This window comes from Aedes aegypti, unplaced genomic scaffold (genome assembly GCF_002204515.2).
Source record: "Aedes aegypti strain LVP_AGWG unplaced genomic scaffold, AaegL5.0 Primary Assembly AGWG_AaegL5_hic_scaff_1837_PBJ_arrow, whole genome shotgun sequence".
Classification (NCBI taxonomy): Eukaryota; Metazoa; Arthropoda; class Insecta; order Diptera; family Culicidae; genus Aedes; species Aedes aegypti.
In genome coordinates, this window is record NW_018735309.1 from 18,544 (window position 1) to 34,548 (window position 16,005).

Below are 16,005 nucleotides of genomic sequence, written 5' to 3' on the forward strand. Positions count from 1 at the left end.
TTAGAACGGTCGATATTTGGGGTTGATAACCCCCAAATCAATGAATTCGACAATCTATATTTTTTTATTTTCAAAAGACTTGTTCTTCGAAAGCATCACCAATCAAAAGCCTGCTGCAAATATCAAGTAATTTTTTGGAGCAAGAATTTTCCCAGATATCAATAAAATCATTTTTTCACCTATTTTGTTTGAGAAAAATATTTCAATTTGGAAGTAAACTGATATGAGTATAAATTTTAAGTTCAAAAATACGTCCTGACGGAAGTACAAATACAGTATTTAATATGAAAAATAACCTATGCCTTTATAGAGTTGCTCATTCAGTCCCTACGTCACATTTAAAGTACAATAGCAGAACAAATGTTTTATTTTCGAAAGACCTCTCAAAGCACAATGAAAATCATCAAAATTGGCAACACTGCTGTAATTATTATTATTATTATTATTTATTAATGACACTTTACCAAACATATGGCATTCGTGTCAGACTGCTGTAATGAAATCGATTTTTTTCACGTATTATTCTCATAATATGTTATTCTGAGATTTCCGATCAAAATATTTAGAGGAAAACGCCTACAATTTGCTGTAGATCGATCCCATCTCACAGGGAACGTCAGGCACAAGGAAGGACGTTTCAAGTAATACTGATTCATATGGTATGCCCTCTTCAACATCTAATCTAATCTAATTTCTCTCGCCGTTCCCTTACGGTACCTATCTAGAGGGTTTGTCCCGGAAATTCCGGGACATAAATCCCGTGAAATCCCGGGATCTAAAAAGTCCCGAATCCCGGGATATTTTCGAAAATCCCGGGATTTCCCGGAATTACATGTTTAACTAGAAAATACAGTTGTATTACTTTATTATATTGGCACAAAACAAGCTGCATGTTTTTATGGTGACTGTTGATGCAAGAATGTATTTTAGTTATCTGCCCATAAAAGCATATCAGTCCCATGTCTGCTGGATTTCCTATTCACATGGGACAATTATGCGTTTATGGGCAGTTATCGTGTTTAGCTTACTCAATAAGCGCTTTTATTGAGGTTTAAGAACACTTATGCTTATACTTTTTTCTGGTATGCTAGTAACGTTCTTTTCAATAAACTTTAGCAGGTTTCTCTAAGGTTTTTATCCGTTTGTCAAAAAATTCTTTGGTGGTTGAATTTTTCATCATATTAAAATTTTATCGATGCCATATTTCTCTTACCGTAACCGTTTTAGTTTGCCCGGCGTACCTTACACTTTTGCAGGACTAACATACCTGTAGCTAGCATGCCACATAACATGAAGATTCAACATGACACAAGATTGTAAATAATTTTGGTAAAATTTGAGAGTGATAGGTATCAACTATACCTATACCTTAGGTTTCAGGTTTGAATTTCGTTTCAAATTAAGTTTAATAAATGCCCATTGACTTCAACTAGGCAGATAGGTTGAATATTGCTGAATGAAATCGAAGATAGCATTGTTTTTGTCTATTTTAATTTGGCTTTACCTTCAAAACCAGGTTCGGTTATAATGAAACTGCTCTATAAAAATAAACGTTGCTTCAATAACCGCTCCGGTCAATCTATAGTCATTTTGGAAGCATTTGATTTTTGTCCTGGGATCCCGGGATTTTGAAAAATAAAATCCCGAATCCCGAGATTTTTTCGAGTCCGGGAAACAAGACCCTCTATACCTATCCATCTAGTATTCATTGCTTTCTTCTCCATGCTCCCTCTTACTTCGAGCAAAATAGACCGATATGCCGGTAAACAAATTCAAAATATACAAATATAGTTTCCTTACAAATCTAAACAAATTTTGACACGCTTTCTACTTTACTTTTTTCTGGGTGTAAAGGGAAGGTGTATCAGCAAATTTGGCCATAAAGGATAAATCCCTAGAATGATCTAGTGTCAGAGAATGGTGGAATATTTTTGATTTTTTGAAGTTCTACCTATATTAGAATAGTAAGGGATACAAACACACAATTTGTTCATTAAAATAAGGATTTTTGTTATGTAAAAATAATGCTTAATTCTGAAGTTTTTTTCGGAGTTTTTGGAAAAACTGTTTACTTCGGCAACCAAAAGCATTTTGTAAGATCTTATATTTTCATAGCATTGTAGAATAATAGTTGAACGATGCATAGAAAGCCAATTACGATTTCATAAATACATAAAAAAAGATATTGCATAAACAAGGTCTCCACTTTATAAAATGATCAGTCCTTAAGGTGGCTAAAATAGTCAAATTTTGCATTTTCAACAGCCAATATTTCAAAACTATACGTGCTAGATATTTTTAAGAGCAGCAATGTATTCAGTAATCCTTAATTACGGAAATAGCGATATTTTGGTGTCAGAGACAAAAACATGTTCCACAATGTAATCTAAGCTAATCGTTCAGGAATTTATACAAGGCGGTTTAAGGCTCAAAACATCATTACACTGTTCGACAAAAAAAAAATCGATCTGAATGCACAGAGACCGGACAACCCGGGCTTGAAAGTATAAAAATAAACAAAAATAATGGCGTTTTCAGAATGTTCGTGTCTGCCCCAGGTCATTTTTAAAATATACTTGAACTTTTTGCATTTATTATTTAAAAATCTAATCTAATCAATAAACCGACACAGTGTTTTATATTCAGGACAGCGGAATTCATGTGCCATATAATGTTTTAAACGTTAAGTCCAATATGATGAGTTGTAATAAGATTTGCAGGAAGCCCTCCCCCTTTTTTTGCACCCCTCCCCATTTTTAAAGTATCGCAAATGATGGAATATTTGATATACAGGGGGTTGTCAAAATAACTGGGACAGGCAAAATTGGGCCAACTTTGGAATGCTGTAACTTTGACAAAAATTGACCGATTTCAATTCTTTAAGAAGTAATGGACGGGTCAACTAATCTAGTTTTGAGGTGAATCCACGGAGATGAACTATGACCACCGGATACCGGTGATAATCCGGATTTCCGGAAGCATGTCTTATGCAGTAAAATTATGACATGTTTTTAGTACAGGTCTCGGCTAAAAATTCAAAATTTTATTACACATGGAGATAGAAGATCAAATTCTAAAGCGATTGGTGCGCCAAGTATTAAGATCGATCCAGAAACAACCAAGATATGGCCATTTCCCCGGAATCGGTGCCGGTAGTGGATCCGAATTGGGATCAAACAATTTATTCACTCAAAATATGTCGCGCAATATTGTTTTCTCCCTAGCTTATCATAAAATACCCTATTATAAATTGAGAAAGAGTCTTGTACAGATTTGGCCACTCATGGCGCCGCCAAGTGCCCCGGGGGAACCTTGCATAGGGGACATTTCGATTTCGACATCAAAGCATATCATGCGACGGCTCATTCTTCATGTCTTGTCGTAAATAGGGCAACTGTAGATTCAAAACGGATAGTTGACTACAGTGACTACTTCCGGGACCACCGGATGTTCCAGAGGGAACCTATAATTAGGGACAAATGAAATTGAACTCCAATACATATCGTGCGATGGTTCATTTTTCATGTCTTGTGCTAAATAGGGCTATTGTAGACCTTAAGTGGATATTTGACTACAGTGGCCACTTTTGTGACCACCGGATATCCCTGAGGGAGGCTGTGATGTCCCCAATGACAGATTCCTCCGAGAAATTCCGGTGGTCTTCAATTTCAATTTTCCCTAATTACAGGTTCCTCTGGAACATCCGGTGGTCTCAAAAGTGGCCACAATATTTAAATATACACATTGAGTCTACAGTTGCCCTATTTACGACAAGACATGAAGAACGAACTGTCGCATGATATGTTTTGGTGTAAAAATCGAAATGTCCCCAATGATAGGTTCCTTAGGGAACTATAGGAGGTCCCCAAAGTGGCCATTCTAGTTAAATATTTAGTTAAATATTTTCGGTCTAAAGTTGATCTATTCATGACTAGACATGAATAGCCGTTGCACGATGAGTATTGGAGCTCAATTCCAATTGTCCCCGATCATAGGTTCCCTAGGAGACACCCGGTGGTCCCAAAAGTGGCCAATTCCAATAAATTCCCATTTTGAGTCTACAGTTACTTTATTTACGACAAGGCATGAAGAAAGAGCCGTCGCATGATATGTTTTGGTGTAAGAACAGAAATGTCCCCAATGACAGGTTCCTCCGGGAAATTCCGGTGGTCCCAAAAGTGGCCACTGTAGTCAATTATCCATTTTAGGTCTACATTAGCCCTATTTAGCACGAGACATAAAAAATGAACCGTCGCACGATATGTATTGGAGCTCAATTTCAATTGTCCCTAATTACAGGTTCCCTCGGGGACATCCGGTGGTCCCGGAAGTAGTCACTGTAGTAACTATCCGTTTTGAATCTACAGTTGCCCTATTTACGACAAGACATGAAGAATGAGCCGTCGCATGATATGCTTTGGTGTCGAAATCGAAATGTCCCCTATGCAAGGTTCCCCCGGGGCACTTGGCGGCGCCATGAGTGGCCAAATCTGTACAAGACTCTTTCTCAATTTATAATAGGGTATTTTATGATAAGCTAGGGAGAGAACAGTATTGCGCGACATATTTTGAGTGAATAAATTGTTTGATCCCAATTCGGATCCACTACCGGCACCGATTCCGGGGAAATGGCCATATCTTGGTTGTTTCTGGATCGATCTTAATACTTGGCGCACCAATCGCTTTAGAATTTGATCTTCTATCTTCATGTGTAATAAAATTTTGAATTTTTAGCCGAGACCTTTGCTAAAAACATGTCATAATTTTACTGCATAAGACATGCTTCCGGAAATCCGGATTATCACCGATATCCGGTGGTCATAGTTCATCTCCGTGGATGCACCTCAAAACTAGATTAGTTGACCCGTCCATTACTTCTTAAAGAATTGAAATCGGTCAATTTTTGTCAAAGTTACAGCATTCCAAAGTTGGCCCAATTTTTGCCTGTCCCAGTTATTTTGACAACCCCCTGTATATCAAAATATTCCATCATTTGCGATACTTTAAAATGGGGAGGGTGCAAAAAAGGGGAGGGCTTCCTGCAAATCTTATTACAACTCTTCATATTGGACTTAACGTTTAAAACATTATATGGTACATGAATTCCGCTGTCCTGAATATAAAACACTGTGTCGGTTTATTGATCAGATTAGATTTTTAAATAAAAAATGCAAAAAGTTCAAGTATATTTTAAAAATGACCTGGGGCAGACACGAACATTCTGAAAACGCCATTATTTTTGTTTATTTTTATACTGGTCAAGCCCGGGTTGTCCGGTCTCTGTGCATTCAGATCGACTTTTTTTGTCGACAGTGTTATTCAACCATCAGCAATCGGTCAAAATTAAAAATCAGTTTTTCTCTAGTTTTTTTCCTACAAAACCAAATAAATAACCATTTTTACTGCTACTCAGATTGTGTGCAGAGAAATAGGATTTTTAATGAAAGAAGCTTTGATTTTAAACTTATGACTTGAATGATTGAAATCGAGTGTAAAAAATATCACGTTTACGTTTATTATTGAAGTTTTATTATTATTATTTTTATTAGAGAGGTTTCAACTACATTGTCATTCCCATCGAGGAAGTGATCTTTTCAATGAACATTAAGTATCGTAGCACTAAGCTGTAGCGGTAAATGCTTGTTGAATAAGGCATTCTGAGAGTCATGGGTTCAAATCCCACCAGTCGAGGATCTTTTTCGGGTTGGAAATTTTCTCGACTTCCCAACAAAGGGCATAGAGTATTTTCGTATCTGCCACGCAAAATACAAATGGAATGAAATGGTTATCTAGTCTTGCCACTTGCCTAGCAGAAACAAGAAAGTTTTTTTGCTAGGACGCTCCTATCAAAAGTTAAGTGATTTAGATCACTTTTAACTATTCTAGATCAAATTCAAAGGAGTAAAAATATTTCCAAGATACTTTTCCAAAGATACCAACCTCTAAGACAAAATATCCGAGTACTAGAGGTGATCTGTGATCTGCTCCAGTGTGTGACGTTTCGGTCATTGATTAGGCCTTTTTCGATGAAAAATATCTGTCGTTTTGTCGTTATTGATGCAGCTGTTCTGCATATCGAATGGTCATATACGCTTACTTGCAATAATGTTTAAACAATTGTTACCTGTCACTTTTTCACAGATAAATTATAATTACAAACGTAAATGTTTGTACAGTCCTAGACCATCGTAAGAATGTTGCTTCTATCTTGTACATTACCGGGAGACAAATATTTGTGTTCAGCTCCCAGAAGCATTACCGGATACATCCTATAAGATTTGTTTCTCAGGGTTTTTACAAATGCTGAGAATTATTTAGAAATGAATGTATATCAAATTTTATTTGAGTGTAGAATATATGTGTTCTACCCTCAAGCTAAATTTACTTTCTTACTGACTGTCTTAGAAAACTCGTCCATGTCCACAATTACAGCCCATTTAGCAAACTCGTTGTACAGGTGATCTCACCCTGCTACATGCTGGTGACCACCTCAACATGAGCGCTGTGCTTTTGTGTTTTGAAAAGAAGTGGCACCCGACCAAACAAAGAAATGTTTTACCCACAAAGAGAGACCTTCTGCTGGTGGCACTTGAAGCGATGTTATAATAAATAACATAAATAACAAAACATATGGGAGTCATGTAAGACAAGCTTTCCGCAACGACGACTTCTATTTAATTGTTTGCTCTAATTGAAGGTATTCGTTAAGGAGAATTTACTCGTTTAAAAAGCTTTTCTTCTTTCTGGCGTTACGCCCCTCCGTGATAGAGCCTGCTCCTCAGCCTAGTATTCTTATGAAGACTTTTCTTTTCAGATTAACCTTTTGCATATGTGCAGTATAGGACAAAACAAACTTTTTTGATTTTCCATACAAAATTATTAATTTTGGTAGGCCAAGACCCCTGCTATTTATAGACCGATTGAAATTTTCACATCAACGCAGTTGACATAACTTGAATTGATCTTATATTTCTGAGCTATTTCTTCAATAACGAGTTCGAAAGTAATAACGATTCGACTCAAGTGAAATTTTTCGACGACAAATTATAAACGATTTATTGCAAATAGAGAGCCCTACACAAAAACTGTGTTCAGCATTAGAGGATGGGCGAACCGTTCGCGAACGGTTCAAAAGAACTAGTTCTTTGCGGTGAACGAATGATACGTAGTTCTTTTTTTGAGAACGGTAGTTCAGCAAGAACGGTTTACTGAACTCGAACTGCGAATGAACGAACGCAACGAACTGGAGGAGAGAATATTCGGCATGCATTCTTCGATCGTTCTCACCGAACGAAAGAAACAAAACGAAGCAAATGAAGAACGCTACACTCCGCTTTTGGTATGTCCTGTCCTTTCTACGTCCACAAGACGCTGCACGCAAAAAAATTGTGCGGTAAAAACTACCATTTTAGGGGGTTAACTTAAGCGCTCGCACCGGCAATTTTCAGCAGACCAGAAATTGCGCTTGATTTTACCATGTCTATAGTCGGAATCAGATTGTTGTAAATTATTTCTGGTCAAATGTACCAGTAATGCGGTGGGGTGTACGCAAACATAGTAAATTGGTCTGAATTTCCATGGTAGTTTCCAAGAATGGGTGTAGTCAGCTAAAATAGTTATTTTTACCACAGAATTTTTTCCCGTGTGGTTATGATTATGTGCGACGAATGAGCAACGAATGAAATGTGTTTGTGTGAATGATGAGTCCTCGTCGCTTCGCTTTAATCATTTCAATCATTCAATATGTGTTTGGATTAGCTGGATAAGGCTAAATACGGACTGACAAGGCTTGGCGTGCAAGAAAAGCGCAAGGAATAAGCTTATCTATTTTTATTTTATAATTTATTTTACAATAAATCTTTTATTCTAGTTTCCAAATAAATGCATTCTGTTCAATTTTCTCTTGTCAAAGTTTTCTAATTGTAAACAGAAACATAATTTAATTAATCATAATTATTATTAATTAATCATAATTTAGCAGAAAATTCCCGCGACTAAAAAAAATTTCATGAGTCGTAATACATTATTTTGAAAGCGAAAAAAAAAAGATTTTTTTAAGAACGAAAGAACGGTTCAAAAGAACTAGTTCTCTTTCGAGAACGGAACGAATGGGAACTGTTCATTGAAAAGAACTGTTTTGCCCATCTCTAGTTCAGCAAACTTGTTCATCTCGTCTTAACACTGAGGAATTTAGTGGAATACCTTACTAAACTTTTTGTGTTATTTTTAAGTCCCAGACTATAAAAATTTTATAATGAAACTTGTGCTTTTCGATAATATTGAGTTGATAGTAGTTTTCAACATATCTTACAATGGTCAGCAGCATTGTATAAACAACATGATTTATTTGGTAAAATTTGGAAACCACCATATCGAATTGTTCCATAATTAAAAAAAAGTAACTTCAAATCAGTACCATTATAAATTTCTGTACCGTGTAACACAAAACTAATACCAAACCCCCATTATATCAAAGCCTACTTTATACCGATGAGGTTGATTTTCGATTCACGGCAACATTGTACTTTGTAAACTATTTGATCGCAGATTTTTGCGGCATATTTTAAAAGGGAAACAAAAATCGTTAAGTGACACATAAGAGTAGTCAATAAAGTTCTTCAATAAAAAATAACAATACATCTAATTACACCGTTTTTGGATTGTAAAGATTCTATAATATGTTTAACATGCATCGGTAGATTTTGCAATATTCGATAATGATTTTCATCTTTAAAATTACCTATTAAGATTTGTGATTAGATTTTTTATAGAGGTCTGTGCAGATCCGAGCACTCGGGCTTAGATTGGGTACCACTTCTAGTACTAAATTTTGTCCATTGGTACTGCAAAAGGTACCCAAATTTTCTCTATAAAATAAGTCTTCACATAACAAGTAACCCACGGCCACTGATATGAAATCAGTGGATAGGCCCATTAACCCTCTAATACCCAAATTTTTATTTTCGTTCTAAATATCATTTTTCGTTATCTAAAATCGTTCTAAACACGTTTTGGGCAATAATTTATTTTTATTCGCAAATTTGTGAATTTCGGTTTTTGATTTTATAATTTTTATTTTTGAACATCTCTATTCTTTTTCATTTTTTCTTGGAGCCTCTTCTGATTACTGATTTTTGGTAATAATAAAAGTTTAAGTTTTTACTATACTTTTAAAAATATTAAATTTTAAATTTTTTTCTTGAATTATTTTTATTTTCCGTGTAATTAACGGAAATACAGGTTTAAAATTATTATAATTCCACCAAGCCCTTCTTCTGTGATAGTTTGATCGTAGAAAAATATAAAAGCTTCGATTTTTTATATTACACATTAAATGAACTCCAGGCTTTTGTAGGTTATATAGGAATACAATTTTTCAAACAATTTTCAAAAAACAAAAAAGTTTCAAAAGTCATAAAAAACCTTCCTTATATGCATGTTATAAGTCAAGGTTAAATCCAAAAATAAAATCATTTTGATTTCCGAGCTACGAAAAATTACACAAAATTCCAAAGTGTACCCGTCTAAAGGCGGGTTGGTATTAGAGGGTTAATTACGTCAGAAACAAAATCCGTTTGTAACGCTGTCCTATGTTTTTTTTTTTCTTTTTGGCATTACGTCCTCACTGGGACAGAGCCTGCTTCTCAGTTTAGTGTTCTAATGAGCACTTCCACAGTTATTACTTGGAAGCTTTTTTTCGCCATTCATATATCGTGTTGCTTTTTTCGCATTCCTATATCGTGTGGCAGGTATGCTAGGGAAGTCAAGGAAATTTCCATTGCAAAAATATTCTAGCCTGACCGAGAATCGAACCCAGACTGCTTCCTTCAGCATGGCTTTGCTAGCAGTGGACTCTAACCATTCGGCACCATTCGGCTAAGAAAGGCCCCTAACGCTCTCCTACGTATGTCAAACACTTTTAAGGAACCTGCAAACATTTTGTACGAATCCTTTATATACAAAAAAAATGCATCCAATTACTGACATTTTTTATTGTTTCGTCGCAAAGTTGACTTGACAATAGTAATGCCCGAAATGGGTTAGAAGTAAGTTGGGGCTAAAGTTCGACGTTAGTGGAATAATCAATATTTCCAAATAAAAAAAAAACATTATCTGTTGAGCATGATCATGAGCATTGATGACCGTACAATTCGTAGTTGCTACTCCGTGATTGACAAAAATCATCGAAATTGTACAGGGAATCAACAGATGTAGCTTAGGAGTAGCATACCATCTTCATGTACATTTTCGAGGACTCTGAAATTAGTAATGTCAATATCGGCACCGGCCACGTCCTTACGGTCATCAGAGAAGGGAAGGAATGTTAGTGTGACATCCATTGTTACTAAAGACCGAGTATACCTCTGCATCTTCATGGATGCCACGGAAAAAAGTTTTGTTAGTGGGAGGGCTTCAAAGCTACATGATCAGAATTCACTTGGTGTTTGTGGTAAAGTGATCGATTCATGTAACCTCTGTTTGAAAAATTATCTATCATTGCGCTCGACATCTTAAACATCGAACTATTTAATGGTTTGAATTTCGAAATTTTATAAAACATAAATAAGCGCTTATGTCAACACTTAAAGTGACGAACTATTCATAGTTTGTTCAACAAATTCATAAAAAAATACTTCTTCTTCTTTCTGGCGTTACGTCCCTACTGGGACAGAGCCTGCTTCTCAGCTTAGTGTTCTTATGAGCACTTCCACAGTTATTAACTGAGAGCTTACTATGCCAATGACCATTTTTGCATGCGTATATCGTGTGGCAGGTACGAAGATACTCTATGCCCTGGGAAGTCGAGAAAATTTCCAACCTGAAAAGATCCTCGACCGGTGGGATTCGAACCCACGACCCTCAGCTTGGTCATGCTGAATAGCTGCGCGTTTACACTACGGCTATCTGGGCCCCATAAAAAAATACATGTTATGATGACAAATGTGTTATTACAAGCATGAAACGAGCTCACCAATTGGTAATCCATCCTTGACTGAACAGTTACAATCGCACAGTGATTTATTTCATCGATTTCACGATCAAAATAGAATAACTTCAAAACTATTGGATCTAGATGTTTGGTGTCTTCGATGAAGTTTCTTGATATTAAAAGGCGCTTCTTTTGGTATTAGGGGTAAGATGATCAATTCACCCACAAGTGAGATAAAAAAATATTTTTTCTAAAATTAATTTAGAGATTTCAAGTCTTTGGCAAAGTTGTAGAGTATGTAATTACAAACAACTTTGCCGAAGACGCAAAATTTCTATATATTCGCGGAAATGAGATATGGAACATTTTGTCTTCGACACCCCTTAAAACTTGTTTTTTGTACATAACTTTTCAATACAATTTTTCACATTTTTCGAATCTTCTACAAAGTTGTTTGGATGATAAAATACACATTTTTGCTGAACACGAAACCCTTGTATCTCTTATCGTTAAAAAGTTATAAACAAATTTATGTTACATTTTAGTCCACTTTCACCTTAAAAATCTCCATTCTACGCAAAATGACGCAGCTAGTTTCATGGCAACTTCAAGTTCTAACTTTCTACTTTTGCATGCAGGTAATAACTTTTGGAAACAAAAGGTTTTTTGCAGTGTTTTTTCACAGATGATACACTCCCGTGCAAATGTTTGGGATCACCCCTAAAAAACATGAACAATTGTTTTGTCCACATCTCTGTGATTACACGTCCAATTGAAACTCTCTATAGCGCATTTGAAAGCCAATGAGTTATTTCACTTCTCGTAAGAATTTTCCCGAAGCTTTCTGAATTTTGTATACTAAATTTTTACATAAAGTTGTGACATTTTCAAAAAAAAAAAAAACACACTGGAAAAACATGGCCATTTTCCTCAGAATTGGATCGATAAAAATAAAAAAATCAATGTATCATAAGAATCGTAATCTTATATTCTTTGAAGAGCGCTTACAAAATTTTGGAGGAAAAGTGAAAACTGCTCAATCAATGAAACAGTCATTCAAGTTACGTGCGAAAGTTTGGGTTCACCCCCATTATGATGCTTATCGTGCAAAAGTTGGGATCACCTGAGCCGCACGCAAATAATTTTTCAATCTCTACAATTTTTCAACCAATTTCAATAGTTCATAACTTTTCCAAACGAAAATAATGGCGCGTTCATGATTGGCTTGAGATTTGATAGAACTATCGTGTTTTTAGTAAGTTCAGGTGAACCCAAAGTTTTGCACGATGACTTGAATGACGGTTTCATTGAATTTGAATAGTTTTCAGAATTTTCCACCAAAATTTCGAGGGGTCTCTTCAAGATATAAATTACGAATCTAATGACACATTGATTTGAAGTTTTGATCAATCCAATGCTGAGGAAATCAACTATTTTTTTTCAGTAAGTTTTTTAAAAAAAGGTCACAACTTCAAGTAATAATTTAGTATACAAAATTAAGAAATGTTTTTACTTGTTTTTAATTATGAATCGTGGTTACGGCTAACCAGCCGACTGGAAGTTTAACAACTACCGAAAAGCTAAACATTACATATACTTTGCAATTGGATTAAATGGACAAATTAATGTGAAGTTTTGCGAAAAACTTACACGTCTTCTCAGTGAATAGAACTCACGACTCCCTGATCTCTAGTTAGGGCGCGTTACCCCTACGCCACTAGAGGACTCATGGAAGCAGAAGTTAACCTGAATTCGATTTCAGCTCAATAATCACGTGGTCCTTTTTCGCAAAGTGCACCTCTTTCGGAAGAATTAGATGTCCAACCAAACACAACGCTTTCTATATATATATCCAACGCCTTGCCGAGAGCGCATTATTTTTAGGTGGAAAGTTCATCGTCTCTCATCAGACTGCATTGTAAAATTTTACGAAAATTGATTGAACTGAAGTGTACTAATCCGAACAGAAAATCGAAGGAAAGAAATCGATCATTGCAATTATGCCTTAGTAAATGCTAGATATGAAATGTCAAGAAAACAAGATCTATATGGTTCGAAAACAAGACTGGTGAAAAGGTATTGGGGCAATATAAACACTTTCTTGAAATTTAGTGAATGTTAATTGTTCTTCTTTTTGGAATCATTTCCTTACAAACTGTTACAAAGCTTTTTCTCAGCTTGTTCTAGAGCACTTGCCACATTTCTTCTAATAGCTTTCTATGCTAAAGTTATTATTTTTTTGCTTTTGTATTAGGCTAATATTATATCTTGAGGGCATTGATACTTTATATGATCTCACCCGATTTACAGAATAAGCACAATTTCTTCAACGGCACAAATATACCAATTACGGGAAACGTGCCTTTGGAGCCGGCCTTCCGATAGTCAAACTATTTTTTGCTTCATAGTATTGAATGGTTGCTTCACCGCAAATTCTGCTATTTACCTGAAGTAATCAACACCGTCAACAATGTCATAAGTTTACCTAAGGAATGTATCGATACATACTCGAATCATTGAGTAGTTTTTATTATGAAGGAACAGAACTAAAACGATTGCGATAGATATTTTAAAGATCGCCATTGATGATTTATTCATAAAATAAACATACTTTTGAGTCAAAATTCTTGATAAACTTTCGTGAATAAAACAAGATTTTTCAAAGGCTGCACCACCCTACAAAAACGTACATGAGGAAGTACTCATTCGATTCCAGTCATTTCATTCTCTAATTCTAAAACAAAAAAAAATCATGATCGATGGAAATCGAACCCAGACACGTAAGTATGACTTCGATTTGCAGCTGTGGACTTAACATATACTAAGAGGACCCTGCAAACATTTCATTCAAAATTTAATTCAATTCTTGAATCTTGAGTAGAATTCACTTTCGAGAATCTAAAATAAATTAATAACACACACAGCCAAATTTCTGACCCGGAAACTTACACAACTAGTTTACTAAAGCTGAAAGTCTCACTAAAAAAATAATTAAAGTGGTATTGCAAACAAACGCATAATGCTTCAATTTCCTTGCGTTATGAAAATGTACACACAGTGAGAACTGGTACATGTTATACATTGTATTGAAACCAAAAAATGTTTGTATTAAATATATGATCATAGCTTTAAAAAGCTTGTAAAATATACCTGACAATTTGATTTCACTGAAGTTGTGTCCAAGGTCTTCATTGTCCAGCATTCTTACTTGCTCCGATGTACCTTAACAAAAAAATTGTAGTTGACAGGGAAGGTTTAAAACTTAAAATTTAAATTAACGATATATCATCTGTGAAAAACACTGCAAAAAACCTTTTGTTCCAAAAGTTATTACCTGTATGCAAAAGTAGAAATTAGAACTTGAATTGCCGTGAAACTAGCTGCGTCATTTTGCGTAGAATGGAGATTTTTAAGGTGAAAGTGGACTAAAATTTAACATAAATTTGTTTATAACTTTTTAACGATAAAGATACAAGGTTCGTGTTCAGCAAAAATGTGTATTTTATCGATCCAAACAACTTTGTAGAAACTCAAAAAATGTGAAAAATTGTATTGAAAAGTTATGTACAAAAAACAAGTTTTAAGGGGTGTCGAAGACAAAATGGCTCCATATCTCATTACCGCGAATATATAGAAATTTTTGCGTCTCGGCAAATTTGTTTGTAATAATACTCTACAACTTTGCCAAAGACTTGAAATCTCTACTTAACTTTTAGAAAAAATATTTTTTTTATCTCACTTGTGGATTGACATCTTACCCCTAATACCAAAAGAAGCGCCTTTTAATATCAAGAAACTTCATCGAAGACCACCAACATCTAGAACCAATAGTTTGAAGTTATTCTATTTTGATCTAAATCGATGAAATAAATCACTGTGCAATCGCAGCGTCAACACGTATAAGCAGGAATGTAAAATAACTCGAGGCGCGCGAATGAAGTGCTAACTGAAAAACAAGGACACTTCGAGCGCGCAAAAAAATGAATCGCAGCTTGGGTCTTCGCAAAGCACTAGGCAAACGAACGAACCCAGCGAAAAACACTCCGAAGCGCGAAAATGAATCGGACTGCTTGGGTCTTCACCCAGCTGTAAAACGGTGAACAGAGTCTGTTCATGCACACCAGAAAAATGCCACGCATCGGTGGTTTCCTTTTGTGCGATTGCGTTCTTGCTTTCTTTGCTCACGATCGCCCGAACACATGACTGTAAAGGGCGTCGCATCTTTTTATTTTGACATGCAATCACGCGTCTGATGCCCTGTGATATTTCTACAATAACACCACATATCGATCAATTTTCTCAATACTGTCGTACATTAGTTTGTAATCTATCTATTATAATCATAATCCATCCAATTATTCACAATAATAGCTATGAACGGAAAAAAGAACGACTGTGAGCAGATTCTGCTCATCCAGCAATCACGCTCTTTTTACATTTGTTTTGTTCTGGTTCTCCGATGCAATAATCTGTGACCAAATCGGTCGCTGTTGGTTCTGAGCGTGTGAGCATGGATCCTGCTAAATATTGGTTCATTTTGCGTAAACGGCATGATTCTTTCCACCACTGGTCTTCACACAGTTCTTGGATAGTATTATTACAGTATGCGCAGTAAGATTCCACAGATTTATAGAGTGGATTTTCTTGTATGTTTAAGGCAGTTTTTTTTCTCTTAGTAATGTTAGTCTTTGCAGGTAAACACTTCTTAAATTTCGGTTGAAGATACGCTTTTGTGCATTGACGTTGATTTTTTGAAAATTCATTTTTGATGACAAATAAATAAAATCAATGAAATCATACTTTTTGATACATTCATACGAATCCAACAAATAAATTTGTAATTGAACCCTGATAGTTTTACTTTCAGAATTTAGGGCAAAATTACCATAATTATTTACGAAATTTATGGAATAAGAAGGATTGTTTTTGATTGAAAGGTGTCCACGATGAAATTGCAACACTAACTAGACAAATATGCTCTAACTCTTTTATAACCAGCCGTTGGTAGAATTTAATGACAAATTTGGACTGCGGATTTAGCTGTTCCATAGTGCATTATTTTACATCCTGCAAGT